At 40.2% G+C, this 5,682-nt stretch overlaps 1 protein-coding gene across 6 annotated transcripts in view; it reads right to left on the bottom strand.

Moving 5' to 3' along the window:
* Positions 1-5,682, bottom strand: part of LRCH1 (leucine rich repeats and calponin homology domain containing 1) — a 206,940-nt gene that overhangs the window by 147,274 nt on the left and 53,984 nt on the right. The window contains exon 1 of one of the 6 annotated variants that reach the window (XM_019658688.1): positions 4,826-4,979. The exons of the other annotated variants lie outside the window; for them this stretch is intronic. The gene's annotated coding sequence lies outside the window, so the exon portion shown is untranslated. Of the gene's footprint in view, positions 1-4,825; positions 4,980-5,682 lie in introns of those variants that run through there. 6 annotated transcript variants of the gene reach the window in all.

The raw sequence follows: 5,682 nt of genomic DNA, 5'->3' as shown, positions 1-5,682 counted from the left end.
CCCCCCCCCCGTATCTGTATATCATTGAAATTAAAGGGCTTATCATTATTTGAAACAAACAAAGGCATTGCGGTAGGCAGAACTAACCTCTTTTCATAGTACTTTGAATATTAAATCATCTGATGAAAAAGGTGAAGCTAGATTAAAAAGAGTTTTTAAATGCATTTTAATGCTTAAAATTCTCCACTACTTAAAAAATTTTCTAAGACAGTTGACTAAGTTGCCTACGGTAGGCTAATTTCCAAACTTATTGATGGCATTCAGTGGTAGCATCCACCATTTTCCACTTAATTTACTTGCTTTGGTGACACATCAGAGCCCTCCCTAAATTCTTTTGTTAGACACAGGCCACCTCTGCAGACACCAGCCTTGAAAACAACCCATTTGGGTTATGTAACGAGGGAAGCTGATAGAAAGGGAATGGGGCTGACAGATTTCGGGGAAGACTTGAGTCAGGGTCAGGAGGAGGAAACTGGATGGTTTCCCAGTACCTCAGATCTCCACAGTGTGGCTTTGTTACTCCCTTAGTGATCAGACACACCCCTGCTCGAAATAGAATGCCACGCCAAAAACAAGTAATCTGGAGATTGTCCATATCTCTGTTAAATGCATAGACTGAAAGGAGAAGCCTTCTCCTTCCTGGATCATGAAAACTGCAAGAGGAACAAAATTATTTAAAAGGTGGAGCCACAGAGTGCAGACATTTTATTATAAAAACATAGACACTTATTCAGCAAGAAACACATGTATTTAAAATTTCCTTATTAGTTTTTTAAAGCATTAAGCAATGGCAATCAATAACCAACTCTCCAACCATAGAGGATTTCAGCCTGCTCTTCAGGGAAGCATGTTGGAGGATCAGAAGCAATGTGCTTTGGTGAAGAAATAAAACTGACGCTGAGCACTCTTTGGGTGCCAGCCACAGTGTCAAGAGCTTTGGATAAATTTATCTCATTTTATCTTCACCACACCCCTGCTGAGTCTAAAAAAAAAAACAAAACCCAAAAGAAATCTTATTTCTATTTCACCTCAAGGGAAGATGAAGTCTGCAAGAAGTGAAGTAAGCTTCTCTAGGGCTACAGACATGGTAAACTGCAGGGGGTGATTCAGACGCACTGCAGACTAACGGAAATCCCGTGCTCCTAATCCCGAGTGGACAGCCCGTCGCAGACTTAATGACACGTGTTCTGGGTGGTACTCATAACATACAGGCAGTCTTTACCTCCCAAACAAGTTACTAGTCGGGTCACTCCACAGCCTAGCTCTCGCTGTATATCATTCTGTTTTCTGTAGGGAGGCAGAAAAAGCACTGGCGAAAAGAAGAGGAAGGATGAGGGGACCCGAAAGATCCGAGGCTGGTGCATTTTCTCCACACCAGGCATCCTGCTAAGGGCTGTGAGGAACAGAAAGCAAAACGCACCACAGCGCCTCCAGTCACAGCGTCCAGGAGGCAGGTGATGGTGTGCTATTCTAAGTGGTCATGAACCCAAGCTTTTCAGGGCTAGAGTGGGTTGGCATGTGACTTGCATCCTCTTGAGCCTTCCCTTGTGAACACTCAACCCCAAGTACAAAGCTGTTTCTATGGACCTTTCTATCTGCTTTGCAAGTCCCACTTTCCAAGGAGCAGCTGCCTGGACAGGTAAAACTACAATAATGACAACCCGAGCTAGCACAACTTTGAAAATCAAATTGCCTTTAAATGCTGACAGAATCCCACAGTACCAGGTGATCAGTCATAAGCAAGAAGGTTGACTATTGCTATAGAACATGAACAACAAAGTTCTACAATGCCAGTTCTCAGTGTTTGTCAATCTGTAAGACAAAATAAATCAATTCAGTGACCAGAATTTTATGTAAAGAAATGGAAAAGTTACCCTTAGCAAGAACTGGATGCACTATCAAGAATACTTCCAGTTCAACTGTGTGTGTGTAAAACTGGTCAGGATATAAATTGTATTTTCTACTGGGGAGTCTTGAAGCATGGAAAACGCTGTCAGGTTGAGCAGTAGACTCAGTTTTGGATAATAATGGCAAAGGGGAGCAGCAAAAAAGACTGTGACCCAAGAAAAGCAAACAAAAATGAATAAAAATAAATACTTCCTCTGAAGGGCTGACCACACAGTTCACAGTCTTGAACTCCAACACTTTATTATCCTTGGCATGAAGTAATCCAGCTATCTGAGAAGACTACTGCACAACACCTGAAAGGTTTCAAATGCAGGTGTTTTGAAGGCATAACACAAATAACATCACATTGTGAAAGACAGGAAGCCACACTCCCAAACTATAAAGACATTACTAGAAAAAAAATGTTTATGGTTACACATTAAAAAGCCTGGCCGAGTAGACAATGCATACTGCAGAGCATGAAGGTAGCCCCTGGGACACCACACAGGCAACATGTCACAAGGCAATGTCCTAGTGTAGGGAAATAAAATAGGATCATTGTCTTTTAAAGGACTAACACATTTAATACAACGAACACATTTAACATTGAGTAACATGTACTCAAATTCTCTTTCAAATCTACTAAATTGTTTACTTTTCAAAATTTAAAGCAAATGTTTTTTATGATTTTGAAATAGCTAAGAAGTTAACATTTGAAACAGCTAAGAAGTTAACAAACACCGGGCTAATACATTTACCCTAAATCTTTTCCAACCTTGATATGTATTAACATTTCCATGACAAATAACAGATTAACTGACTTCATGGTTATTGATTCATTCATTAACGAAAGTTAATTAAACAAAAATTAATTAATTAAAATTAACTGAGCATCTGCTAGGCAGCGGCAATAGTTATAAGGGAATGGAAAGTAAACTGGTTCTATCTGGTCTATTTTCAACCTATATAGAAGAAAAGCTTCATGACACTGGATTTGGCAATAATTTCTTTTTTTTTTTTAATTGGGGAATTGGGGGGATGGGAACAACTCTGAGGAATTGGGGGAAGGGAAACAGACAAGTTGCTGTCGTTTTGTTCTTCAGTCTAGTTGTGGAGGATGTTGCTTCACTGGCCCAAGTTGGCATCATCATTGCGCTCTTCNCACACACACACACACACAATTACCCACTCTTCCACACATCTCGCTATGAAAATATACACAAAATATACACAATTCCAAGAGGATTGAGATTTCTCGGTTCACCTCAAAAATAAATGCAGCAAAGTGAGACTGGGATGCAGGGAAATGCTATTATATCACAACTGAAGGTCACAAGAAGTGACAACTGCCAATGAGAAAAGAGGCCAAAAAGTTCTAAGTTCAGATCTATGCACGGACGAGGCCTGTCATGCTCAAGTTTCAGTATGACTAGGGGCAAAGTGTTTTATGTATTTATAGTAGCAAAAGGCACCTATGTATTAAACCACAAACGGTAACTGAGGCTCCCAAGACAATGCTGATAATGATGAGACTGAGAAAATGTTGAAGCATGCTCTACAGTCAATTCAGACTTCAGAAGATAAAGCATTTCAGAACGATTTCTGGCAAAAACTATTAAAATTAGAGTTTGGGCACTTAAAATAATGCTTCAATTTATCTGAAAAGTTAAACCATACTGAACTCTTTTTTTCCAACAAGTGGGAGAAAGCTCTGCTCTAGAGTTAGGCAATCCAGGTCCTTCTCTCAGCTTTACCACTAACTTTGCTGTGTGACTTTGGGGAAGTCACTTCACATCTCTGAGTCTCCATTTCCTCTAATGAGGGAAAGCTTTGAACTAAATCAAATCTAAGATTCTTCTTAGTTCTGACTTCCTATATTTTATAAGTGAATTGTCACTATTAAACCTAAAATGAATTCCAATCACATATTTCAGTCATCATCACAAATTATATCTTTGTTTTTGCCTCATCTCCAGAAACATAACAGTTTTAAACAGCAAGAAAACTGGAGGTATGGAGGGAGGAAGAGAGAGGAAGAGAGAGAGAGAGAGAGAGAGAGAGAGAGAGAGAGAGAGAGAGAGAGAGAGATGGACTCAAGGGAAAGAGAGGGGGATAAGGAAAATTTCCCTCATCCTCAGCACAATGGAATCTCTAAACAGAAAATACTTCACAATTTTTGTACCTCTGCTGCTCCAAGACAGAACTATGTTTTCCAAGTGGATATGAATGGATAAAAGGCACAAGATTGCTGTAAAATAAATACATAAAATAGTACGGAAAGAACACATTATTGTTCAAGAGTCAGGAAGCTTTGGAGCCCAGCCCAGGAAAACACTCTGTAACCTAAGGTGTGCCTTTCCAAGTCTTGGCCTATTTGTTTACAAAGGACTGAGAGAGATAATTCCAGGCACGTGTGTTTTTATGTCAATCCAACTTGCCTTAAATACAAAATGTTTTAAACTCAGGAGAGCTGAGATTTGGGAAGGATAGGCAAAGGTTACTCTTTCACTATATTTCTCAGTGTTGCTGTGTGCTGCCTCTCCTAAGTGAGGAATTAAGGGGTCAATGTCATGAGGAAAAAGCACCATGGTGTAATTCACACAGCCCAAGATTTTTCTCATTGTCTGAGTTTTTACTCATTACACCGCAGCCAACTTCCAATATGGCTTAGAACATTCTCATGTGCATCTTTTTCTCTCTTCAAAGCATTCGGACTAAAAAAGTTTGCCTGTTGCCGATTTGATAATAATCTGTAGTTCACTGTCTGGTTCCTTAAAATAAGGGTTGAAAACTCTGTAGATAGCGCTGTGATGAGATAAATGACATAAAAGTACTTAGGCTCTAAGTGATCTAGCTCAAAGCACTTCACAAATACCCATCAGATTTTTCTGGTATATCTCAGTCCTTGGGTCACGACAAAAGAGAAAAAAAGACCAACCTTGTGGGAGTCACAGGCTGAGGGCAGGGCAAGACCAACCAGACCTCAGCTCTGCCTGCTCTGCTCCAGCTATAATTCATGCCTACTCAGTATCTGGGGAAGAAAAGGCAGACAACTGGTGATTAAAATAACACTATTATTAAGTCAATTTTCCAGGAGACTGGCCCACTGTGTTCCTTCAGAATTAAGCTGTCTTATTACCTCTAGCCATCACCTTCACCCTACTCTGAGCGACTACAGGAGAGTGCACAGGGCTATCTACAGACCCAGAGAGCAAGGCCACCACCTGCAGCACCCTCTGGCAGCCCCAAGACCCTTCCCCGCTACGCCCCAGCCCAGTTAGAGTCACCACATAGAATAACGAATGCCCAGTTAGATTTGAATTTTGGATATACAACCAACAATTATTTAGTGTATGTCCCAAATATTGCACGGGACATACTTACACTAAAAAATGTTTTCCTCGTGTTATCTGAAATTTAGATTTAACTCTTGCATGGGATATCGTTATATTAAAAAAAATGCACTGTTTATATGAAAGCTAAATGCAATTAGGTGTCCTCTACTTTTAGTTGGTAAGTCTGGCAACCCCACCCCCAATTCTTTCAATACTCCTCCATGCTATCCTCCAATATAAGATAAAAATTACTGTAATTGCAGCCAACAAAACAAATTGGGGGAAGGAAGGGGTCTGGAATCTAACAGCGGATTTTCAAAAGCAAGTTCTACAATAGCAAGGACACATGATTTCAGAGGCTATCACTGTACCCCCCCTCACCCCCCCCCCGTATCTGTATATCATTGAAATTAAAGGGCTTATCATTATTTGAAACAAACAAAGGCATTGCGGTAGGCAG

The sequence above is a fragment of the Hipposideros armiger genome, unplaced genomic scaffold (assembly GCF_001890085.2).
Source record: "Hipposideros armiger isolate ML-2016 unplaced genomic scaffold, ASM189008v1 scaffold_287, whole genome shotgun sequence".
In the NCBI taxonomy this organism is placed as follows: Eukaryota; Metazoa; Chordata; class Mammalia; order Chiroptera; family Hipposideridae; genus Hipposideros; species Hipposideros armiger.
The sequence above is the reverse complement of the archived record's forward strand: the minus strand, read 5'-3'. Positions and strand labels throughout refer to the sequence as shown.